The sequence below is a fragment of the Mobula hypostoma genome, chromosome 22 (genome assembly GCF_963921235.1).
Source record: "Mobula hypostoma chromosome 22, sMobHyp1.1, whole genome shotgun sequence".
Lineage (NCBI taxonomy): Eukaryota > Metazoa > Chordata > Chondrichthyes > Myliobatiformes > Myliobatidae > Mobula > Mobula hypostoma.
Window position 1 is genome coordinate 42,304,960 of NC_086118.1, and position 27,201 is coordinate 42,332,160.

Consider the following 27,201-nt stretch of genomic DNA (forward strand, 5'->3'; position numbering starts at 1 on the left):
GTGAAGGCAGCATCAACGGTGGAGAAAGAGAAACCCTGTTCTTTGAAGAAAGAGATCTCTGATGTCCTGGGAAGGAAAGCCTGATCCTGGAAACAGATGCTGTGAAGGCAAAGGAACTGAGGAAAGGGAACAGCATCTTTACAGGCGAGAGTGTTGGAAGAGCTATAGTCAAGTTAGCTGTGGGATTAGAAGGTTTATAAATGATATTGGTAGACAGTTTGTCTCCAAAAATAGAGACAGAGAGATCAAAAAGGGGGAGAGAAATGTCAGAAACTACATGGTCAGGAGAATATGTGCTATCCTTGAACCTTCCCAACAATCTGTATGTCCCATGAGGTTATGAATACATTCTTACAAATATGCCCATTTATTATGAATACACTGTCAACGCCCAGTCTATAGATCAATTTCTGTACTGGCTCCTAGTAAAATATTTATTTTGCCAATATCATCAACAGGGGACAATCTGCAAACTCTTTTTCTCAACTATTGGCTTTCTAGTTGAGTCTTGTTCTATTGTACACACTGTCTTTAATGTTATTTTTAAAATTCTATTTCTGTTTCCAAAGGCACTTCAAATGCTACCCTCACAAAAAAATGCACTGGAAAAATAGTGGCTGGAAAGAAAGATTGTTGTGGTATAATTTTTTTTCATCGGCCCTTGACTTCAGTAAGCAATCTCTTATTTTTTCAGGAAGACTTGTAGGAATAGTTCACGATTGAGTATTCAGCAGCATATTTTATTTCAAAAGGCTACAGTATTCAGGTTTTACTGTAACATGTAAACTGTAGAATAACTTCCTCAGCATTATCATTTCCAAGGATCTGTTCCGGGTCCAGTAGTTAGGTGTCATTTTAAAGGAGGCACAGAGCACCTCTAATTTTTTCAAAGTTTGCAAAGATTCTTCATGTCAGCTAAAAATGAGTTTCAGGGTCGTTCGTGGTGACATGTACGTACTTCGATAAAAGTTTACTTTGAACTTTGAACTTCACCCTTCCCTATGCAGTTGATTAAGACTTGAAGCCCACTGCTTGCAACATTGGTGCTGTTGTTGACCCTGAGTTGAGCTTCTCTTTTTTTTCATCTTTTTCATTTTCTTCTTCTTTTATTTGCTATTTTTTTCACTCATTCTTTGGGGGTTTAGCTCTTTTGGCATGACCAGCCATCCTTGAGAAAGCGCTGGTGAGCCCCACTCTTGAACTGCTGAGGTCCTCCCAGTGAAGGTACTCTTACAGTGGTATTGAGGAGAGTTTTGAGATTTAGACTCTGTAACAAAGAAGGGTGATTGCAATCCCATATAGTGTGTGACTTTAAGAGGAACCTGCCAGTGGTGGTGTTTCTTTACTGCTGATGCCTGCATCCTTCTTGGACCTACGCCTTTGGTTGTAGCGAATCATGACTGCACGCCACTGACCTCAAAGAAAGCCGAGGTCAAAGATCCAGCAATCTCTCTGGTGTGACGTCCTCTTCTCCAACAATGGTTGGTGTTCAAATGGGTGCAGCAACAGTGATATTTTCAGTCCTGGCCATCAGTAATCAATGTCATCCAGATTCCTCATTGTCCGATGACCAGAGTCTCAGGTCTACGAGTCCACTGGAGACCGGAAACGGCTTGTGTGGGGTTGGAGGACCCTATGCGTGGGTGAGTGGGTGGAAGGAAGGAGTGGGGCTTGCTTTTGCTGATGTTGCTGTTCTTGTTACTGGGGTTGTTCTGTGAAGTCTGGAGTTCAAAGCCCAGTGTTAGAAGCCTGGAATTGGGTGCAGGGGTTCCCAAACTGGGGTCCACAGGCCCCTTGCTTAATGGTATTGGTCTATGGCATAATAGAGGTTGGGAACTCCTGCATGGGAGAGAGGAAAGGGACATTTTTATTATTTCTGTTTTTGCATATTTTCAAACAAACAACACATTTCACTGTATCTCTGAGGATCTAACCTGCTCCCAACATGTGCATGCAGCTATATAAAAGGCAAGACAGTGGCTATATTTCATCAGGAGTTTGAGGGGATTTGGTTTGTCACCTAAAACACTTGAAACTTCTACCGATGTACAGTGGAGAGCATTCTGACTGGCTGCATCACTGTGTGATAAGTGGGGGGGGGGGCTTCTACACAGCATCGAAAGAAGCTACAGTAAGTTGTAAAATGAGTTAGCTCCATCATGGGTACTAGCCTTTGTATTATCCAAGACATCTTCAAAGAGTGGAGCATCAGAAAGTCAGTGTCTATTATTAAGGACTCCCATCACCCGGGACATACCCTCTTCTCACTTTTACCATCAGAAAGGAGGTACAGGAGCTTGAAGGCACACACTCAGCGATGCAGGAACAGCTTCTTCCTCTCGGTCATCTAATTTCTAAATGGACATTGAACCCATGAGCACTACCTCACTTTTTTATTATTTCTGTTTTGTACTATTTTCAATTTAACTATTTAATATACATATATATTCTTACTGTAATCTATGCATTTATTTATTTTTTTCTATATCATGTATCATATTGTACTACCGCTACGAAGTTAACAAATTTCACGACATATGCCGGTGATATTAAACCTGTTTCTGATTCTGTATGTTTCAATGTTCACGAAGTCAATAAATAACCTGAATCTGAATGTTGCAGTGTTTTGAAAATTCAGAAGCTAATAATGAAAAAGCACAATCTTTAGCAAATGTCTTAAAAGAATTGCTGAGCATGTAATGAAGATTGAAGCTTATTTAAGAAAAATTAGAATGCATTGCATTTTTAAGTACAAAGCTTTTTAGGGTTAAGTGAGCGCAATAATTTTAACAAGGTTTAGTACAATAATGGTTGCACTTCTGGACTAGCAGCAATATTCTGAGACTGCTCATCCAGAGCTATGAGTCTGATTCCCCGCAGGGAAAGTGGTGCACTTAAACATTTCTTAATGAATGTGGAGCAGGCATAAAGGGCCGGAAGGAGAGAAACTTCTTTGCCTAGAGGGTAGTGCACCTTCGAAGTTCTCTATCCAAGAGACTGATAATGGCTCAGTTGTTGTGTATCCTCAAAACAAGGATCAATAGGTTGTTAGATATAAATGAAATTCCGGAATCTGCAAAACGTGCAGGAAGATGGTGCTGAGGTTAAAGATTAGCCAATCTTGTTGTACAGGGAGGAGGCACAAGGGGCCTGACGGCCTCTCTGAATCTATTCCAAATCTTCCATTCCAAAAGCTTTCACCATTTTACAATGAAGACAGTACAGAAATCGCTAAATTTACATCAATACACAGATATACCGTAATTATAGTCAAGAAGACAGCAAGCAAAGAGTGTTATTAATGGCCTTTTTTTTCCGTTTTAAGAGTACAGTGGAAATTCTAAAATTGCAGCCACTTACTCAGTATAAAAATCATTACAACTGCAAACCTTGACTCTATGTGAAAGACCTTTCCAACTGCCTAAATAGCATAATGATTTCTGTGCTGCTTTCCAAAAGGATTTACGTACCTTTAATGTCTTTTACTTCTTAAAGTACATTACTTAGGAGATAATTAAACTATATTTAATTCTGTTTAGTTGTCTATCTTTGCTCTAGTGCATTGCAGGACTAAAAAGTGGGAGAATAGTGAGCAATTCGTTGAAAGGAATTCAGAAGAGGCCAAAAATGTAATGAGACACAGTTCTTCAAGAATAGAAGTTCTTAATATCTTTAAACAGCTCCTAACCTGGACTGAGCAGCACTGCTAATGACTTGGAAAATGGTTATTAACTTGACCACTAGTTTGCCAAATAGTGTGTTGGCCAAGATAAGTTCAAGGAATGAAATACAAAATAAGTTCTAATCGTAAAGATGGGCATTTATCCTAAGAACCACAATAAGTATTTGCAAACATACACTCGTTGGCTACTTTATTAGGTATACCTGTACAGCTGATTGATAATGTAAATATCTAATCAGCCAATCATATTGACATGGTCAAGAGGTTCAGTGGTTGTTCAGATCAAGCCTAAGTGACTTTGACCATAGAATGATGGTTGATGCCAGATGAGGTGGTTTGAGTTTCTCAGAAACTGCTGATCCCCTGGGATTTTCACACACACAACAGTCTCTGGGTTTACAGCGAATGGTGCGAAGTACAAAACAAAACTTGCTTTCCTGTCAGCTTGAACAGTCCGGTCGTTCTCCTCTGAGCTCTCTCATTAACAAGGTATTTGTGGCAGTTCTGAGGGCAAAACGCCTTGTCAATGAGAGAGGTCAAAGGAGAATAACCAGATTGGTTCAAGCTGACAGGAAGGTGACAGTAACTCAAATAACCACGCAGTACAACAATGGTGTGCAGAAGAGCATCTCTGAATGCACAGCACGTTGAACCTTGAAGTGGATGGGCTACAGCAGCAGAAGACCACAAACATACATTCAGAGGCCACTTTATTAGGTACATCACTGACCAACTGCATCACTGTCTGGTATGGGAACAGTACTTCCCTCAATCGCAGGACTCTGTAGAGAATGGTGCGGACAGCCCAGCACATCTATAGATGTGAACTTCCCACTATTCAGGACATTTACAAAGACAGGTGTGTAAAAAAAGGGCCCGAAGGATCCTTGGGGACCCAAGTCACCCCAACCACAAACTGTTCCAACTGCTACCATCTGGGAAAGAGCACCGCAGCTTAAAAACAAGGACCAACAGGCTCCGGGACAGCTTCTTTCACCAGGCCATCAGACTGATTAAATCACACTGATACAATAGTATTTCTAGGTTATATCAACTGTCCTGTTGTACATTTGATTTATTACAAATTACTATAAATTGCACATTGCACATTTAGATGGAGACATAATGTAAAGATTTTTACTCCTCATGTTTATGAAGGATGTAAGTAATAAAGTCATTTGAATACAGGAGGTACCTAATAATGTGGCCACTGTTGATAGATCCTGCTGGAAGTCTTGAGCAACACACACAAAATAATGGAGGAACTCAGCAAGTCAGGTAGCATCTGTAGAGGGGAACAAATAGTTGACATTTCAGGCCAAGGCCCTTAATCAGTACTACATATTAATATTTTGTTTTAGTCATTTAAAGAAATAAATAAAGAGAAGTATGAATCAAGATGACAATGGTCTATTGCAGGGTATATTCACTTCATAATTGTGTTTGCAAAGTCTCTAGAAGCACTTTCCTAAATATCCAAGTTAAAATGTAAACTTGGTAAAAAAAACAGATTTAGAAAAATGGCTCTTGCAAGTATAGAATTTTGAATATCGCTGCTGTCATTTAAAGAAAATGGAGAAATTGCAGTGGAACAGGTTACAGTTTCCTGATCTTGGGAGGAATGCATTTGTTTCTGTTTAATTACCACCTGGATCATGGTTTACATCTTGCGTCTCTGACCCATTTGATGAAAACCAAAGCTCACAATTTAAGACTCAAATATCTTGCTGTATTTTTTCTTGTCATTGCATTTTCCATTGCCATGATCTTAAAATATTCAATATATAATCCTTATATCCAGTGTAGTTTAAATGTGGTACGACCTAGCCCTGATGAAGAATCTCAGCCTGAAACGCCGACTGTTTATTCCCATCTACAGATGTTGCTTGATCTTCCCCATCTCTTTTTGCTCCATGCACCGATTACCACTTCGATCTTCCAGAGGACCAATTTTGTCCCTTGCTATGATTTTCCTCTTATATATCTGAAGAAGCCCTTAGGGTTCTGCTTCACCCTGTCTGCTCGAGCAAGCTCATTCTTTCTTTTAGCCCCTCCCATGCCCTGACTTCCTTCTTAAATGGTCTTTTGCATTTTTTATACTCTTCAAGGAAATAATTTGTTCCTGCCTGCCTATACCTGCTATGCAACTCCTCCTTTTTCTTAACCAGGGCTTCAATATTCCTCAAAGACTAAGATTCCATAAACCTGTTATTCTTGCCTTTTATTCTGACAGGAACATACTAAATATGTACTTTCAAAATTTCACTTTTGTAGTCCTCCCACTCAACAAGCACACCTTTTCCAGAAAACAACCTGTCCTAACCCACACTTGCCAGATCCTTTCTGATACCATCAAAATTGGCCTTTCTCCAATTTAGAATCTCATCCCAAGGAACAGACCAATCATTTTCCATAATTACCTTGAAAATAATGACATTATGATCACTAGATTCAAAGTGTACCCCTTCACAACTTCTGTCACCTTCCTTGTCTCATTCCCTAATAGGAGATCCAGTTGGGGATTTCAATGTACTGATGGAGGAAACTTTCTCAAACATATTTGACAAACTCTTTCCTTTGCAGCCCTTTTGATCTAACAAGCCTAGATGAATTAAAATATTTAGATGAACATAATTTTGAAATGACAGACCAAGATAAATTTAATAAATTAACAATATGTATGAATTGAACCAATGAGGTTCAATCGAGGCGAGAAGACTGCAACTAGTGGGACACTGTCTACGCCACCCCGAGCTACCTGCCAGCCTAGTCATCATATGGGAGCCCAAGCACGGGAGGATGAACCCTGGGCACCCTCCCAAGACTATGGTCAGCAGCTCCCAGAAGACAGCGGCGCAGCTAATGTAGATGAACTGAGCACACTGATGAGGGAGAGGGAGAAGTGGAGAGTCCATCATCGTGCCTGACGCCGGCCCCCTAGGCCTGAGTTGGTGTAGTAGTAGTAGAACCAATGAACCACCAGCAAAGAACCCATGGTCCAGAAGATAAACATAAATCTTTTATCAGCACTTTTTAATTGTAAAGGTAAATTCTGGCTTTTGATATCTGCTCACAAATACATAAATGTGACATAATTTTAAATAAACGATAAATAAAATTAGAGCACTTGAGGTTTTTGTAACAAGAAGTCAAGCTATGGTTTATATTATTTTTAAAACCAAGACAGCAACCAATTCAAGTACAGCCAAAGGTTTGCGCAATAGGGTTTCAAATGCTCAGTGTTCAGTCCAGATGTTGATGGTTGTTTTGAAATGTGACACAATTGTATGATCTTTGTGCCTGAAGCCACAAATGTGTTTTATATATGGTCATAGCACCCTAGAAATCTCTCTAATTGTGCTGTCAGGGATATATACTAGCATACAAAAATTATATTTAAACATTTGTCTCCAGAGGTTGTTGTCCTGTCTGTAGTATGTTTTTTATGCACAGTTGGAGCCTGCCAATTTAATAGTCCTCTGTTTAAGCAAAAGGCTTGTTTCAATTCTCAGAAAATAAAAGGCAAACATTCAAATCCTGGAATTTATTATTACGAATAATCCATTCCATCATTCTGTGAGATAATCTGCATCTTAACTACATTTTCCTCGCTTTTTGCCACATCTTTAGATTTTTGATACTATGTTAAGCCAAGATTTAAAATGTAAAAATGACTTTGCGGTCGATTTCCATTTGAGAAAAAGATTTGTGAGCTTCTATCACCTTTTGCTGGCAGTAGTATTTCCAATCTTAATTTGACAGATGGGATTTGCTGCTTAAAGTGGTTTCTGAGGATCACTGGCTGGGCTTTGTGTTTGAGTTGCTGGAAGATAGAGTGTGATCACTGGGCTGAGACTGACACTAGAAAATCAGGAAAATATCAGAAGGAACAGTATGTGGACATTGAGTTTTTTATTAATAAAAAGGTTTCAGGTAGAGGAATTATTAGATCTGAAGTTCAGGTAGATAATAATAACCATTAAAATGAGGCAGTTTGGCACGTTCTTTTTTTCTAACAATAAAGCTTGCTGAACTGAGAGAAACTGAGCATACAGTAACCTTTGGGCTGCAAGTTCTACACCATGAAATTAATAATTTAATTTGCATCAAGATTCACCAGCTGTTTAGAGGGTTCTTCTTTGAAGTTAATGCCTAGCGTATGAATTTTTACTTTAAACTATAAGGTGTTATGACTATAACAGTGTATAAATAGGTATGCATAGGTATAAATAGGACTTCCACCTATCTGAGACGTTTATCAGGAGTGCTGCATACATGGGGCCCTTAGTATTGTCAAGGATCCTTCCCATCCATCCCATAATCTCTTTGACCTCCTACTATCAGGCAGGAGGTACCATAGCATTAGGACAAGGACTGTCAGGATGAGATACAGCTTCTGCCCCCAGGCTGTGAGACTACTGGACTGCCTGCCATCACCCAGGTTTCATCACATGTGAAGTCCTGCAGTGTTACACTGTTTACTTCTTAGCCTGTGTCATAAATGCACCTTATGATAAATGACAATCTTCTGGAAAATATTTTATTATTTGTTAAAACAGACTGAGTACCCCTTCTCCAAAATTCCGAAATCCAAGTCTCTGAAATCTGAAATCTTTTGAGTGCTGATATGGCGCCAGAAGAGAAAAATTTCACAATACACCGGAAAGGTTCCCGGGTGATGTGCAGGTCTCTGCGCAACGACACAGCTCTGAGAAATAACCTCACACATGTAATGAACAGAAGTTAATGAAAAATAGAAAGTCACTGTATAAAATGAAAAATGAAGATCTTGATTGTGTATTGAAAGAATGTATTCGTCAACGTTGGAGTGAACATATACCGCTTCACGATATGCTGATCACAAAATAAGCAAAGATCTATCACAACAAACTAACATTGAAGGTAATTGTGGATATTCAGCAGATTGTTTGCAGAAACTTAAGAAAAGGCAGGGTATTACATTTTAAAAAGAGTTTTCAAATTTTAAAGATACTGTGTCTGATGATCATGAAACAGCAGAGAAATTCATTGATGAGTTTGCAAAGATTGTCGTTGATAAAAGTCTAACATCAGAACAAGTCGACAAAGCTGATTGTTTTTATACCTGATGTAAAACCTTAAAAAAAGTAAGGTACAAATATAGTGTACTGTAACATTTTAACCAAAACACAGCATCGTAAGTGGAGACTGAAAGCCTGTCGTTGTTTGTCGTTATACAACAGCTGATTCAGGTAGTCTCCTGATGCTGCTGTACTGGTTTTGTTACCTTGCACACATTATATTTTCATTATATTAATCTTACGTAATGTTTTTCCTGTTAAATAGATAAGTGTGATGTCCAAGTGTAAGAAAAGGATGGCTTACCGTTAGCACATAAATTCAGAGTCGGAAATCATAGAAACATAGAAAACCCACAGCACAATACAGGCCCTTCGGCCCACAAAGCTGTGCCGAACATGTCCTTACCTTAGAACTGCCAAGGCTTACCCATAGCCCTCTATTTTACTAAGATCCTTGTATCCATCCAGGAGTCTCTTAAAAGACCCTATCATTTCCACCTCCACCACCATCACCAACAGCCTATTCCATGTACTCACTACCCCCTGCGTAAAAAGCTTACCCCTGACATCTCCTCTGTACCTCCTTCCAAACACATTAAAATTATGCCCTCTCGTGCTAGCCACTTCAGCACTGGGGAAAAGCCTCTGACTATCCACATGATCAACGCCCCTCATTGTCTTGTACACCTCTATCAGGTCACCTCTCATCCTCCGTTGCTCCAAGGAGAAAAGGCTGAGTTCACTCAACCTATTCTCATAAGGCATGCCCCCCAATCCAGGCAACATCCTTGTAAATCTCCTCTGCATCCTTTCTATGGTTTCCACATCCTTCCTGTAGTGAGGTGACCAGAGTTGAGCACAGTACTCCAAGTGGGGTCTGACCAGGGTCCTATATAGCCACAACATTACCTCTCAGCTCTTAAACTCAATCCCACGATTGATGAAGGCCAATGCACTGTATGCCTTCCTAACAGAGTTAACCTGCGCAGCAGCTTTGAGTGTCCTATGGATTCAGACCCCAAGATCCCTCTGATCCTCCACACTGCCAAGAGTCTTGCCATTAATGCTATATTCTGGTAAAATCATGGCAATCCCAAGGTATCTCATTATATATTCCAAAATATGAAAACACTTCTGGCCCCAAGCATTTCAGATAAGGGGTATGCAATCTACATTACTTTATGTGTGAGTTATATGCACTGTGCTGTGCACCTTGGTCCGGAGGAACATTGTTTTGTTTGGCGGTATACATGTGTACAGCTGAATGACAATAAATTGAACTTGAACATGTTTGGGGCAATTTGAGTGCATTCCCATAAAAAGTGAGGTGTTTACTGTGGCACAGAATGTCGATAAATCAAGGAAGATGTTTGTGGTAAATTCAGTTTGTAAAAGCTTCATTTCTGTCCCTTGAGGGCTTCTCCTCAACGGTGGAAAATGTAGAAAATCAAAGTTTAAAGATGCTTGATATAAAGAAACTGCAAGAGGACAGACAGATGGAGATGCGGCATCAAAACCAACAAGCAAAATCTGAAATAAAAACAGAATATGTTGCAAATACACTGACCCAGACAGAAGCATCACATTTCACATTGGCAACTTTTCACCAGAGCTGGAAACAAAACATATTTTAAATTGTAGGTCAAGGGAGAGAAGTGGAGTGAACAGAAGGAATGGTTGTGGTAGGATAGAGTCCAGGAGAGAAGGAATAACACAAAACGGTTATGGTGCTAGCAGAGAGATGGTGTCAAAGGCTTCTTACTTGCAATTGTTCTGTCTGATGGAGAGACAAACAGAAAAAGATGAATGGGCAAAACAGAGAGTTAAAAATGCTGGAATTGTGAGATGAAAATGCTGCAGTTGTTAGAAACCTGCGATCAAGGAGAAAGCTGCAAATACCCAGCCACTCAGGCAAAAAGTAAAATTGAGCTTTCACATTACTGCCCAGTTAAGAAGCACACTGTTACATGTTCTGTGCTCAAGCTTAGATTGGACTTCGATGAAACTTGAATTTCTGACAATCTATTATGCAGCATTCAGAGTGTAACACAAATGACTCTGCAGATGCATCCCTGTCCCTAAACCCTAACCTGACTCCTAACTCCCAGCGCTGTCCCTAAAACCATCCGTATGGACCTAATAAAAAAGTAAAACATTTCAAGATACTTCACCAGAGCTTCACTGACAAATATTGGCAGCGAGGTCAAAAAGTTGGCAAAGGAGACAAGTTAAAGAGGTTTTTAAAATAGGAAAGGCAGGGAGATTTGGAGAAGGAAATCCAAAATTTCACATGTAGTCTATTAATGCCTACTTAACACGCCAAAACTGTGAAAGAGTAAAGGCGATATTTATAACAGCTCATTCTCACTAATAAATATTAACTTTTATTAAAACCATATTGAATTCTGACTGACGATGATTATAGTCTTTCAGTCGCCGAGGTCTGCCAAAGACAGGCTGTTCTGCTCTTGCCACATCATTACCCACTGATAAATGATAGAAGTGTTTTGTGCTAATGAATCACACTGCTGCAAATGAGCTGAGTGCACTTCTTGTCTCTGCCAGACCCAATAGTCTCACAGTTAAATGTCGGTTTTGAAGAAGAGGGGAATGAGCAGTTTGACATGAGTCCTTGCACCACTATAATAACCCACTGCCCTTCGGGGAGAATTGCACAAGGAAGGTGCCTCCCTGTGTGATCCATGACAAGGTACTAGTAACACTGCAGGAACGGGGAAGGCTAAGAGTTATCTGGTGTGGGATTTATCCTAATCTGAGAACAACAGTAGGCTTGGTGAGAATAGGTTTGGTTGGGGTAGGATTAGACTGGGATAAAAGTGGACTTTGGGAGCTCTAAATAGTTGTGTCTTGGATGATAAGGGGGGGCTTTGCCTTTCACCATGATCTGCATATTTTTCGTCTATTCATGAAGTTTTACTCCACTCCAAAGATGTTCAAGGGAAAATATCACATGATGTAAACACAAGGGAGTCTGCAGATGCTGGAAATCTTGAGCAACGTATACAAATTGTAGGAAGAACTCGGCAAGTGAAGCGACATCTGTGGAAGGGAATGAGCAGTTGATGTTCTAGGCTGAGACCCTGATGAAGTCATAAGTACAGTTCTCGGCCTGAAACGTCGACTGTTTATTCCCCTCCATAGATGCTGCCTGACTTACTGAGTTCCTCCAGCATTTTGTTACTCAGAATACAGCATGGATTTGCTTTGGGCACGATTTTATCAATTACTCTGTCCTTCCAGTGTCTCCTGCCCCCACTATTTCCAAGTGCTCTTGATGCCAGGAGTGGGCTCCTATCCATTCACCACACTGTGATGATGTGCTTTGACATGTTGACTACCTTTGGCTCTTATGGTGACAACTAAAGCGTTTAGTAAAGAGTTGAGTAGAAGAAAAATACTAATGAGCATCCTCATCAAGTGCTGCATCATTACCTCAACTACTATTAATGCTCCTCCATGTGGATGTTTCATTTTCCTGATAATCAGACACGTCATTCATGAGATCATGTGTTTGACACAAGCAACTCAGTTTTAATGAATGCCTGTCAGACATCTTCCAATATTTGTAGCCTTTTATTATCAGTTTCATCTATCTGGATTAAAAATTTGAAAGGAATGGAGCTTTTGTGATGAAATGATTAATTGAATAAGCCAACCTTAAGTGAATAAACGAAAAAGCAAGAAACTGTATTTATTAGAAATCTTGAAAGAATTTGGAAATACTCTGCAGGTCAAACAGAGTGTGTGAGGAGAAAAATCCAGAGGCAATATGAACACTATTTCTCTGACCACAGCTGCCGCCTGACCTGACCAACTTGCGTCTCCGTCAATGGCATTGAGCAAGTTTATCCACTTGTCAGTCTGTTTTGTCTTGACTCACAAATTCACTTTATTGATTTGAATGAAATAAATCAGAGAGATAGAGTACAATGTGTTCTGTCACACTCAGCTCTTCAAATTTTTAATCGCTTCAAGTTTTCAATACATAAACTTACGAAGACACAGGGTACTAAAGAAAATGCCTTGTGCCTTTTAAGGGAACTTGGCCCAAAAGTTCTTCAGTGGCTTCACGGGCTCATTAAACTTGCATTTACAATGGGCCAATGAATATTACTCTCAAGGGTCTGGTGTTGCAAAATCCTATTGCTTCAGAGCCCCAAGATGTAGATTACAATAAACTTGCCTTGTAATAGGAATGTCCTCAAAAGCCATTCCTTCATTCACTCTGAACATTATTCTAGCATTGTTTCATTTGCCTGATATCTTGGTTTTTACTTCAAGTGCATTTAACTGAAATAATTTCACAGCACTGTTTCCCATACTGCTCCCTTTTGGCTATGTTGAAGCAGGCATCACATACCCTGTGGCAGCCAACCTCTGCATGAGTGGCCCATGCTTGCATCAAGGAACATGAAAATCATGGCATATGGCACACTTCTACTGGGTGTCTCCCTGTGGCTGAACGTGTGGAAAGAAGCGTGTAGACTTGACAATCTTGACAAAATGTGTTCAACTTTTCAACTGGCACTCAATACTAATGTACTCTATGTTACTGAGTTCTTAGGTCTTCTATTTAAACAGGAAATGTTTCTCAAACTATCCAGAGCTGTAAAAGAAGATCTGGTGAAGCTACTGGAATTGAATTCCTACAAATCATGGTAATTTACTCAATTTAAACAATGCTCTGAAACTTTAAATGAAAACTGCAAAAGTTAACATCTAACCTTCTGTTTCTGTAATGGATCATGAATCACATCAGCAAAGTATCTAAAATATTAGAGTTAATGATTAAACCTCCATCTTGATGTTACAGTGTACACTTTTAAATTATACACCATTATCTATGTTTATTTGGTTGCATAATTTTAAATATAGAGTCATTGAGTCATACAGGATAAAATAGGCACTTTCACCCAACTTCAATGTTCAAAGTTCAAAGTAAATTTTGTTATCAAAATACATATATGTCACAATATGCCAACCTGAGATTCATTTTCTTGTAAACATACTCAATAAATATATAGGATAATAACCATTACAGAATCGATGAAAGACACCAAACTATTGTGTTCAACCAGTGTGCAAAAGACAACAAACTGCAAATGAAAAAGAAAGAAACAATAATAATAAATAAATAAGCAATAAGTATCGAGAACATGAGATCAAGAGTCCTTGAAAGTGAGTCCATTGGTTGTGCAAACATTTCAGTGATGGGGCAAGAGCAGTTGAGTTAAGTTATCCACTTTGGTTCAAGAGCCTGATGGTTGAGGGGTGGAAACTACTCCTGAACCTGGTAACGTGAGTCCTGAGCCACCTGTACATTCTTCCTAATGGCAGCAGCAAGAAGACAGCATGGCCGGGATGGTGGTGATCCCTGATGATGGATGTTGAGTTCCTGCAACAGCATTTCATGTAGATGTGCTCAATGGTTGGGAGGGCATTAACAGTGATGGACTGGGCTATAGCTACTATATTTTGTAGGATTTTCCATGCAAGGGCATTGGTAACTCCATACAAGGCTGTGATGCAGCCAGTCCATATACTCTCCGCTACACATCTATAGAAGTTTGTCAAAGTTTTAGATGTCATTCCAAATCTTCACACACTTCTAAGGAAGTAGAGGCATTGCCATGTTTTCTTCATAATTGCACTTATATGCTGGGTCCATGACCGTTCCTTCAAAATAACAACACCTGGGAATTTAAAATTGCTAACCCTCTCTGCCTCAGATCCTCTGATGAGGTCTGGCTCATAGACCTCTGGTTTCCTTTTCTGAAATCTATAATCAGCTCCTTGGTCTTATTGACATTGAGTAAGAGGTTATTGTTATGATACCACTCAGCCAGAGTGTCAATCTCCCTCTGCTTCATCACCATCTTTGATTCAGCCTACAACAGTCTCATCAGCAAACTTCAATATGGCATTGGAGCTGTGCTTAGCCACACAGTCATAAGTGTAATGTGAGTAGAGCGGGAGGTTAAGCACACAGCCTTGTGGTGCATCTATGTTGATGGAGATTGTGGAGAACATTTTGTTGCCAATTGGAACTGATTAGGGTCTGCAAGTGAGAAAATCCAGGATCCAACTTGTCCACACCAAAATGTTCATCAAGGGTAGATCCATTTGCCCATGTATGATCCATATACTCCTAACCTTTTCTATCCTTTCCTGTACAAATATCTTTTAAATATTGCTATTTTAGCTGCCTCAACCACATCATCTGGCAGCTCATTTCATATATGCACCATCCTTGGGTGAAAATGCTGCCCCTTGGGTTCCTATCAGATCTTTCCACCTTCACCTTAAACCTATGCTGCCTAATTCTTGATTCCCCAATCCTGGAAAAAAGACTGTGAGCATCCACCCTATCTATGCCCCTCATGATTTTATAAACCTCTGTAAGATCAGGTCTCTTTTGTCCAAGGAATAAAGTCCTAGCACTCCTAACCTCTCCCTATAACCCAGTCCCTGAAGTCCTAGTAACATCATTGCAGATCTCTTCTGGACTCATTGCAGCTCAATGGCATCTTTCCTAATATCAGGTTGACCAAACTGAACATAATACTCCAATGTGATTTGATACAATGCTCCAAAAATGAATAAAGACTTAATGATTTTGAAAATATTATCATTATAGTTTTGAATATATGACTGATAAGACTTTAATATTTCAGAATCAGAATCAGATACAGGTTTAATGTCACCAGCATGTGTCATGAAATTTGTTAAATTTTGTGAAATTTATATGAGGCTGAAATACAGCTTCATAATGTCTTAACAAATAAATAATCTAAATGAGGCGGAGGATAAATGCGTGGCTGAGGGATTGGAGCAGGGGGCAGGGGTTCAAGTTTTTGGATCATTGGGACCCCTTTTGGCGCAGGCGTGACCTGTACAAAAAGGAAGGGTTACACTTGAATCCTAGGGGGACCAATATCCTGGCAGGGAGATTAGCGGGGGCTACTGAGGTGACTTTAAACTAGAATGGTTGGGGGGTGGGAATCAAATTAAAGAGGCTAGGCGTGAGGAGGTTAGTTCACAACAGGGGGGTGGGAACCAGTGCAGAGAGACAGAGGGGTGTAAAGTGAGGGTAGAAGCAAAAAGTACAAAGGAGATAAGTAAAAGTGGCAGGCCGACAAATCCAGGGCAAGCATTAAAAAGGGCCACTTTTCAACATAATTGTATAAGGGCTAAGAGAGTTGTAAAAGAGCGCCTGCAGGCTTTGTGTGTCAATGCAAGGAGCATTCGTAATAAGGTGGATGAATTGAAAGTGCAGATTGTTATTAATGATTATGATATAGTTGGGATCACAGAGACATGGCTCCAGGGTGACCAGGGATGGGAGCTCAACGTTCAGGGATATTCAATATTCAGGAGGGATAGACATGAAGGAAAGGGAGGTGGGGTGGCGTTGCTGGTTAAAGAAGAGATTAGCGCAATAGAAAGGAAGGACATAAGCCGGGAAGATGTGGAATCAATATGGGTAGAGCTGCGTAACACTAAGGGGCAGAAGACGCTGGTGGGAGTTGTGTACAGGCCACCTAACAGTAGTAGTGAGGTCGGAGATGGTATTAAACAGGAAATTAGAAATGCGTGCAATAAAGGAACAGCAGTTATAATGGGTGACTTCAATCTACGTGTAGATTGGGTGAACCAAATTGGTAAAGGTGCTGAGGAAGAGGATTTCTTGGAATGTATGCAGGATGGTTTTTTAAACCAACATGTCGAGGAACCAACTAGAGAGCAGGCTATTCTGGACTGGGTTTTCAGCAATGAGGAAGTGTTAATTAGCGATCTTGTCGTGAGAGGCCCCTTGGGTAAGAGTGACCATAATATGGTGGAATTCTTCATTAAGATGGAGAGTGACATAGTTAATTCAGAAACAAAGGTTCTGAACTTAAAGAGGGGTAACTTTGAAGGTATGAGACGTGAATTAGTTAAGATAGACTTAAAGGATTGACGGAGGATATGCAATGGCAAGCATTTAAAGGTTGCATGGATGAACTACAACAATTGTTCATCCCAGTTTGGCAAAAGAATAAATCAAGGAAGGTAGTGCACCCGTGGCTGACAAGAGAAATTAGGGATAGTATCAATTCCAAAGAAGAAGCATACAAATTAGCCAGAGAAAGTGGCTCACCTGAGGACTGGGAGAAATTCAGAGTTCAGCAGAGGAGGACAAAGGGCTTAATTAGGAAGGGGAAAAAAGATTATGAGAGAAAACTGGCAGGGAACATAAAAACGGACCGTAAAAGCTTTTATAGATATGTAAAAAGGAAAAGACTGGTAAAGACAAATGTAGGTCCCCTGCAGACAGAAACAGGTGAATTGATTATGGGGAGCAAGGACATGGCAGACCAATTGAATAATTACTTTGGTTCTGTCTTCACTAAGGAGGACATAAATAATCTTCCAGAAATAGTAGGGGAAAGAGGGTCCAGTGAGATGGAGGAACTGAGCGAAATACATGTTAGTAGGGAAGTGGTGTTAGGTAAATTGAAGGGATTGAAGGCAGATAAATCCCCAGGGCCAAATGGTCTGCATCCTAGAGTGCTTAAGGAAGTAGCCCAAGAAATAGTGGATGCATTAGTGATAATTTTTCAAAACTCGTTAGATTCTGGACTAGTTCCTGAGGATTGGAGGGTGGCTAATGTAACCCCACTTTTTAAAAAAGGAGGGAGAGAGAAACCGGGGAATTATAGACCGGTTAGCCTAACATCGGTGGTGGGGAAACTGCTGGAGTCAGTTATCAAGGATGTGATAACAGCACATTTGGAAAGCGGTGAAATCATCGGACAAAGTCAGCATGGATTTGTGAAAGGAAAATCATGTCTGACGAATCTCATAGAATTTTTTGAGGATGTAACTAGTAGAGTGGAAAGGGGAGAACCAGTGGATGTGGTATATTTGGATTTTCAAAAGGCTTTTGACAAGGTCCCACACAGGAGATTAGTGTGCAAACTTAAAGCACACGGTATTGAGGGTAAGGTATTGGTGTGGGTGGAGAATTGGTTAGCAGACAGGAAGCAAAGAGTGGGAATAAACGGGACCTTTTCAGAATGGCAGGCGGTGACTAGTGGGATACTGCAAGGCTCAGTGCTGGGACCCCAGTTGTTTACAATATATATTAATGACTTGGATGAGGGAATTGAATGCAGCATTTCCAAGTTTGCGGATGACACGAAGCTGGGTGGCAGTGTTAGCTGTGAGGAGGATGCTAAGAGGATGCAGGGTGACTTGGATAGGTTGGGTGAGTGGGCAAATTCATGGCAGATGCAATTTAATGTGGATAAATGTGAAGTTATCCACTTTGGTGGCAGAAATAGGAAAACAGATTATTATCTGAATGGTGCCGATTAGGAAAAGGGGAGGTGCAACGAGACCTGGGTGTCATTATACACCAGTCATTGAAAGTGGGCATGCAGGTACAGCAGGCGGTGAAAAAGGCGAATGGTATGCTGGCATTTATAGCGAGAGGATCCGAGTACAGGAGCAGGGAGGTACTGCAGTTGTACAAGGCCTTGGTGAGACCACACCTGGAGTATTGTGTGCAGTTTTGGTCCCCTAATCTGAGGAAAGACATCCTTGCCATAGAGGGAGTACAAAGAAGGTTCACCAGATTGATTCCTGGGATGGCAGGACTTTCATATGAAGAAAGACTGGATGAACTGGGCTTGTACTCGTTGGAATTTAGAAGATTGAGGGGGGATCTGATTGAAACGTATAAAATCCTAAAGGGATTGGACAGGCTAGATGCAGGAAGATTGTTCCCGATGTTGGGGAAGTCCAGAACGAGGGGCCACAGTTTGAGGATAGAGGGGAAGCCTTTTAGGACCGAGATTAGGAAAAACTTCTTCACACAGAGAGTGGTGAATCTGTGGAATTCTCTGCCACAGGAAACTGTTGAGGCCAGTTCATTGGCTATATTTAAGAGGGAGTTAGATATGGCCCTTGTGGCTACGGGGGTCAGGGGGTATGGAGGGAAGGCTGGGGTGGGGTTCTGAGTTGGATGATCAGCCATGATCATAATAAATGGTAGTGCAGGCTCGAAGGGCCGAATGGCCTACTCCTGCACCTATTTTCTATGTTTCTAAATTAATATTAATTTGTTAATATATTTAGCAAATCACTCTTCTTGAGGGACTATGCAGAAAGCCTTGCATTTTTTAAAAATTTAGCATGATGTTTTTACAATAACTGTAAATAACATTTTGACAGTAGGACACACTATAAATGCCATTTTGGTTGCATAATGGGACAGGAGGCTTTTCCTTTTAATTTTCTACAGAGAGATGTCTGTCCTTAGCCCACTCTAGCAGCTTTCAAAAGGAAAATAATCTTATCATGAATTAAACCATATTGACAGTGCTATACCTTGGGGCATCCATAAAAATGATTTGCAGGATGAAATAATCTTTTTGAAGATAATTGAAAGCAGACGATATTGGACAAAGTAACCCTTTGAGGTCTTGGTCACATTTAAACCTAAACTTAGTCAAAGATTACTTCAAATTAAAAACAAGTCTTGGCTTTTTCTTTAACAACTTGTTCGGCTCATTTGTAAATGTGGTAAAACTCAAAATGAGCAGGAAATTCAGAGCCAACTAATAAGGGAACAACAAATCAGTCACTTTTCTATTGAAGAACCATTTATTTTTGCTGTTCTGGAAAACTGGCAGAATATTAAACCACAGATCATAGGGATGGAAGTATTTTGAAAGTATAAAGATCATCTTAATTTATAAATAGTTATGAAATATCACACTAAAATAGGCTACCATGTTCCCAGCTAAAGTAACGATATTTATGGAAATAGTCAAGTCCAGCTTTCAAGTCAAAATTACAAGATTTTACAATATAATTTGGGAAGGTGGTGATGAAGGATTTTTATATATCATATATGAGTATGGTGCAAATGTTTCAAGAATGTTTTTTTTACTATCTAAGATCTAAACAAAACCAACTGGTTAGATGAGTAGAATCCTGTATCTCAGAAGAAGGCAACAAAACCCTAGTGCCTATGCTAGCCTATTCAGGTACATCATTTGTTAATTCTGACAGTTAAAGGAACAATGTTGGAAAAGGTGCGAGTGTTTAAAAATTCATCATTGGTCAGCAGCATAAAGTGACCTCTACAATTGCTGCTTCACATTCATTTTCAGAACTAAAATCATTAAAATAAAGTAGAATAAATTTGCTACCATAAAGAACTACTAAATAAGGATGAAAATTCTAGATATTGTAGGGGAGCTTTCTCTTAATATGGTGGAATACGGGAAGAACGCAGGAGATTGGGACTGAGAGGGAAAATGGATCAGCCATGATGAAATGGTGGAGCAGACTCGATTGACCAAATGGCCTAATTCTGCTCCTATGTCTTATGATCTTATAATATATAGGCTCCATTATTTATAGTTCGAGACGTTAAGGAGTAGGGTGTAATGTGAGAGGAAACCTGGAAATAGGGACAGGTCAAGATCCTGCTGAACTCTGCCATGATGGTCCCAAAGCTGGCTGCAAAATGGGGAGGCCATCCTATATATAAAAAAAACAGAGCTACAGTGCTCCAGAGACCTCATCCCTGGGGCAGGAGGGATCTTCACTAGAAGATGTATGAAGTCATGAGGTGAAAGTAAAATCCACAGGGCTGATCAACCTCCAGCCCAGGACTGAAAACTCTGGTGGCGGCCTATATCCCAGTAGAGGTAATGGGCTTAAGAAGAAGAAGAAGAGTTCCTGCCGAACTTAATAGGAATTCTTCTCCTCCATAACAGCTGGGTGTGAAACCTATCAAGGACACTAAAGGTTGACATGCATTTTGCACGAGTGTAAAAATTCAAATTTGCCTGGGACTAGTGGCTAAAAGAGAAGATTAGCTTTATATGTCTAATGTACATGGAAACATCCAACAAAATGTGTTGTCTGCATCAAATCAAATCACCGAGGTTTGTGTTAAACAGCCAGCAAGCATTGCCATACTTCCGAAGCCAATGTAGCATGCCCACAACTCACTAACCCTAACCATATATCATTGGAATGTGGGAGGAAACTGCAGCACCCGTGCAGTTACAGGGAAAACATACAAACACCTTACAGAAAGCGACTGGAATTGAATCCCGAACAGCCATTTCTGGCACTGTGAAGCAAGGCACTCACTGTATGGACATATTGTTGTGGGGAAGGGGATGATTGACAGGGAGAGAGAGGGTTATAGGGCAAGATTCTTAAGCTTGGGTCCTGGTTCACAACACTGCTAGGATAAGCATTTATCTATTTCTCTCCGTTTACCTGTTTCGGGGGTGGGGGGGTAGATTTCCAGGAATCTAAAAAATCAGGACTACCATTTAATGACAAAATGGAATCTTTACTAGTGTGATGCAAGCATTAGAAGAGGTGTAACTGGGCAAGAAAAAAATAGAATAAATAGGAGGTTGCTGAGATTGATGGAGCAATGGAAGATGTCCACAGATCCTTCAGGGATAGATTCATAAGCTGATTAAAAAGACATGTGGGAAACATTTGTTTTTAGCCAAGGCAAAAGACATTAGAGCAGGAGGGTTATACTGGAACTCACACTTCAATTTGAGTATTGTGTGTAGTTCTAGCTGCCACATTACAAGAAAGGTGCAGGAAGATGCAAAGGAAATTTACGAGGGTGTTGCCAGGATTGGAAAATTTTAGCCAGAAGAGAAGTTTTTCTGTGGTCTTCCTAGAAGGCTGCGATTGTTTTCTTTGGATAGCAGGGCTGTCTTTTGAGAGAGATTAGCCCAACTAGCTTTGTATTCACTTGAGTTCAGAAGATTTGGAGGGAATTTAACTGAAACTTACTAATGTCTGACCAGACCAGGCAGACTGGATGTGGGGAAGATGTTTCCTATGTCTGAGCCATCTAGAACAAGGGCCACCGTATCAGGTTACAGGGCAAGAGATGAAGAGACATTTCTGCACTCAGAAAATGGTGAACATGTGGAATTCATTACTTGAGAAGGAGACAGAAAAATTTCTCAAGACGGAATGCTTGGGAGGGAAGAGCAGAAATATGGTATTGGGGTAAATGAACAGCAATGATTATGTTGAATAATAGAGCAAGCTTGAGAGGCTGATTGGCCTATTCTTGCTCCTTTTTGTTATGTTTCTTTGAATAGGAAAGTCTGAAGGGAGATTTAATTGAGGTTTATAAAAATATGAAAGGCCTAGGTAACTAAACAGGAAGGATATGTTTCCCTGAAGAGGTTAAGACAGAAATGAGCTATTTCAGGGCAAGCTATGACCGAGGTTTCAAGTGAAACCAGGTTTGGTATTCAAATATAGAATCTCTAACTCCCTTTATACCTCACTAGAAGGTCAAATTGTGGGACATTCATACAATAGAATAACTTTGCATACAATTGTATCAGCTATCCATTATAAAATTCGCCTCATTGGGGGGGAAAGGATATTTAATAACTCCCATTTCATAGTGTAACCCAAAAACTATGTATAAAATGCATTTCATACTGGGGGTGGCACGGTAGCATTGCAAGCAGTGAGCATAATCACTTTACAGCTCCACGATCACCAACTTTCCATTCCTGCCGCTGTCTTTAAGGAGATCGTACGTTCTCTCTTTGACTTCTTTTATTTCCTCATGCGGTTTCCTCCCACATTCCAGAGACGTACAGTTAGGGTCAGGGTTAGTAAGTTGTGGGCATGCTATGTTGGTACCGGAAGCATTGCTGATTTGATTTGACGCAAAATGTTGCATTTCACTGTGTGTTTCGTACGCGTGACAAATAAAGCTAATCTTTAAAATCTTTATCTTAAATCTTTAACGTAAATACAGCATCGCTGCAATTCACGAGGCTGTTTTTAGGTCAAATTTTGCATGGACCACAGAAATTAATATTAAGGCTCATGACAAAAGCTTGGTCAAATGATGAAGCTTTCAAGATTTTCTTAAACTACAGGCAGTAACAGTAGTGCAGCTCCTGCAGCTACTGCCTCTGTGCTCCAACAACACAATTCAATGCTGCCCTTTGGTTTTGCCTGTGCGGAGGATGAATATTTTCCCTTTTTCTGTGTGGGTTTCCTATAGGTGCTCCAGTTTTCTTCAGTGATGCGCTGGATGGTAGATTAAACAGTAGTGTGTGTAGGTGAGTGAACGGAAATGAAGGAAAATCAGGGTAGGATTCATTCAGTTGGGCACTTGTTGGTTGGCTTGGACTCAGTGTGTGTGGAACCAATGTCATCCAATGAATGCTAGAGATGATTGATAAAAGAAACTTGGGGGTTTTCCCCTCAAGGCTAGCAAATTTAAACCAAGGGACGATCAAGGAACTAGAACTTGAGAAGTGTGGGGATCTTGGTATTATGGAAGATGGAGGAGGTACCAGAAATAAGGAGATATAAAGTCACAAAAGGCCTTGAACACAGTTATGAGCATGTTTGAATCATGGTGTTGCTGAACAGGTGAATGAATGAGTCAGTGTAAGAGAGGGCAAGCAACACAAGTTTTTGATAACCTCACATTTATGTAGAGAAGAGTGAGCGAGGCAGATTAGAAGAATATTGGAAAAGCCATGTATCTGAGAAACAGACATGCATGAGGCAGTCAGCATTCCCCACTATAATGATTCCAAGTCTCATAATCTCAACAACTGGGAAGTTCAAGGGTAACAGGTACATGGGAACACATGTATGTTCCCCCTCTAAGTCACCAGCCAGTCCATTATAGGAAAGCCCTCCCTGCCATTGAACACATTTCCATGGAGCGATGCCGCAAGAAGGCAGCAGCCATCACCAAGAACCCCCACCATCCAACCCATGCCCTCTTCTCACTACCACCATCAGGCAGGAGGTACAGGAACCTAAGATCCCACACCACCAGGCTCAGAAACAGCTACTACCCTACAACCATCCGCCTCCAGAACGAGTGTGAACAACTTCACCCACCACAACTTTGAACTGATTCCCCAACCAACGGACTCACTTTCAAGCACCCTTTGCAACTCACGTTCTCAGTATTTTTATACTTGCACAATTTGTCTTCTTTTGTATGTTGGTTGCTTGTCATTCTTTCTCTGTTTATGCATAGTTTTTCATAAATCCTACTGTATATCTTCATTTTCTTGCAAATGTTAGTGGGAAAATGTAACTACGATAATAAATTTTACTTTGACTAGCTACCAAGGAAGATATTGCTGAAGATCAGTCAACTCCCTCATGGGCACTAGCCTCTGGAGTATCCAGGACATCTACAAAGAAAGGTGGGTGCCTCAGAAAGGTAGCGTCCATCATTAAGGATCCCCACCACCCAGGACCCACCCTCTTCTGATTGCTACCATCAGAAAGGACGTGCAGAAGCTTTAAGGCATACAATCAACAATTCAGGAACAGCTTCTTCCCCTCTCCCATCCAATTTCTGAATGAACATTGAACCCAAGAACACTATCTCACTACTTCTTGAGTTCTTAATTTTTGCACTACTTATTTAACTATTTAATATATATCCATACTGTAATTCAGTTTTTATTCTCTATTATCATGTATTTCATTGTACTGCTACCGCAAAGTCAACAAATTTCACGAGATATGCCAATGATCTTAAACCTTCATCATCATAGGGCAACACTCCTGCAGTTCTCTTTCTAACAGTGATGCTGAAGTACATTCAGCACGGATACCATCAGGTACAAGCATACACTGATGAGCAGTGAATGCTAAACCTGACAGCACTGTCCTTGCCCCTACAAAGAATTAAAAATAATGAGCGGAGGCCGAGCCTGTGTCAGGTGGAGGGAGATGCATTCAGAAGAGGGCATTTCATAGAATCACGGACTCGTGCAGCACTGAAGCAGCTTCGGCCTATTGAGTCTGGGGCAACGATCAGGAATCCATTTGTACTAATCCTGCACTGATTCCATTTTAATGGCTGAATCAGTCAGGAAGTACCTCAAGTAGTGAAATGGTCTAGCACCCAGGGTGCTTATGATGTTAAAGTTAAACACCATATATATGTTTTGAAGATGACAGTAAGAACGGTTTGTACTATGTTTATTCTTTTGTATAATTTTGTATCATATATTGGAGGAATTCACCCAGCAGCCTCATATGTATTTCAAAGTCCAAAGTATATGTATTACCAAAGTACATAAATGCCATCATATATAACCCTAAGATTTATTTTGTCATGGGCATACTCAGTAAATCCATGAAAGACTCCTCCCAACAGAGCATACAACCAGGGTGCAAAATACAACAAACTAAGCAAATACAGGAGAAAGAAATGAGATAATAATAATAAGCAATAAATATTGAGAACATGAGATGAAAATCCCTTAAAAGTGAGTCCACAGGACAGGCTGTGCTGTAAATGAAGTTGACTGACATCCCCTCTGGTTGAAGAACCTGATGGTTGAGGGGTAGTAACTGTCCCTGAACCTGGTGCTGCGGGTCCTGAGGCTCCTGTACCTTCTCCCTGATGGCAGCAGCGAGAAGAGAGCATGATGGCGGGAGTCCCTGATGATGATTGCTAGTTTTCTGCGACAGAGACAGGGCTCCGTGTAGATGTGCCCAACGGCGGGGAGGGCTTTCCCATGATGGACTGAGCCGTATCCACTCCTTTTGTAGTATTCTCCATTCAAGAATGTTTCTGTTTTCATACCAGGCTGGCATGTGATGTAAATTCTCTCTAACTTCGCATTCGTATAGTGTTTCCACTGTAAGTGATGCGTTGCACTGACAAAAGCAATTTAGAAAGCGCGGTGGCAGTCCCAGTTTACCTTTTGAAACTCGGCCTTGTTGTGCCAGAAAAATTGGCTGCCAAAATTTTTCTTTTTCCTTCCTCTGGCCATTATAAGCACATCAGTCTCGATGTTCGGTGAGACTTTTCTTGTAATTACGATTCGAAGGTTGAGGAGCGGTTGGGCTGTGACACAACTCGTCTGGAAGAGCCGGAGACAGAATACCCACTACAATGTTGGTCAGCCGGCACTGAGGAGGTTGTGTGACTGCGATGGGTTTGTTAGAGGGAGATCAAAGAAAAAAATAACAGCGAGTGATTACAAAGGAAGGCGGGGAGGTGGAGTGGGTGGAAGTCGGGAGGGAAAGGTGACTTGCGTGTTGCTGGTGTTCCAGGTCGGACTGAGTCACAGGCTGGGAATGCATGAGGTGAGATTGCGTGCTGAGAGCGCTTGTTTACTACCCCAGGGAAAGGTGCAGCAGAGTGGCCTGCGGTTTTAGCAAGTGGGCGGGGGGAGACGCAGGGAGCAGCCAGCTTCGCACGCACATTAAACAAGGGGCCCTTTCAAACAATGCCTCTCTTCTTCCACAACCCGGGCCAGCCGGCTAATAGAAAACACTTCAACAGACAAATAGGCAATTAAAAACCCTATACCTGGTGTACATTTGATGTGCCCGCTACGCTGTGAAATGCACCTTGTAAATTTACAAAGAGACAGATTGATCTGGAGAGGTGGGGGGAGAGAGGAAGGGGAAGGATAGGGAGTGGAAAGGGACCTTGTTAAGGACCCCCATAAACCAGGATCTGCTCTCTTCTAGTTACTACCATCAGGGAGGAGCTTGAGAACACACACTTAAAAGTTTTAGGAACGGCGTTGACCCCTCCGCCATCAGATTTCTGAATGGTCAATGAACCACCCCATGACTATTACTTCACTCTTTTTTTCATTTAATTTATTTATGTATTTATTTATTGACATACAGGTCCATCCAGCCCTTCGAGCTGTGCTCGCCAGCAATCCCCTGGTTTAATCCTAGCCTAATCATGGGACAATTTACAATGACTAATTAACCTACCAACCAGTATGTCTTTGGACTGTGGGAGGAAACTGGAACACCTGGAGGAAACCTGCATGGTCACGGGGAGAATGTACAAACTCCTTACAGGCAGCGGCGGGAATTGAACCCTTGTCGCTGGTACTGTAGAACGTTGTGCTAACCACTACACTGCTGTGTTGTCCCATATATATGTCAGTGATGCTAAACCTAATTCTGATTCAGAGGGTGAGAGATGTATGGGACGGAGGACAGGATTTGAGAAAATGGGGAAAAAATAGACAGAGAGGAAAGAGAAAAAAAATCTGAAAGTAAATAAAGGGGAAACAATATTTGCCAATGACATGGTCCTACACTTCGGGAGTCTAAATTATCTCTTCCCATGCTAAAACTAAAATATAGTTCAAAATGCTGAGCTAACGAAATGAACGTGCAATTGCAATGTGACTGATAGATAACTAGTTGGAGTGAGTTTATTATAAGCTGAATTATTGTCCTCTAAACTATGCTGTGTGGTACAGATGCTTAATATATTCATTTGAAGTTCTTTATTTCCTGTTCTGGAAGAGGAGTTAAACTTCTAGAAAAAGTTAACACCTCCATGTTAATATCAGTGAAAGACAAGGTTTATTGTACCAGTATACAAAGACCTGGTAGGATTAT

General features: G+C 40.7%; 1 long non-coding RNA gene across 1 annotated transcript; it reads right to left on the bottom strand.

The window, feature by feature from the left end:
- Positions 1 to 733: 733 nt before the first annotated feature.
- LOC134336534 (uncharacterized) lies at positions 734 to 25,861 on the bottom strand. The gene is made up of 3 exons (XR_010015819.1): positions 25,524 to 25,861; positions 4,878 to 4,967; positions 734 to 1,839 (listed from the first exon to the last, which is right to left on the bottom strand). It is a non-coding gene; the product is annotated as an uncharacterized LOC134336534 (long non-coding RNA).
- Positions 25,862 to 27,201: the final 1,340 nt, after the last annotated feature.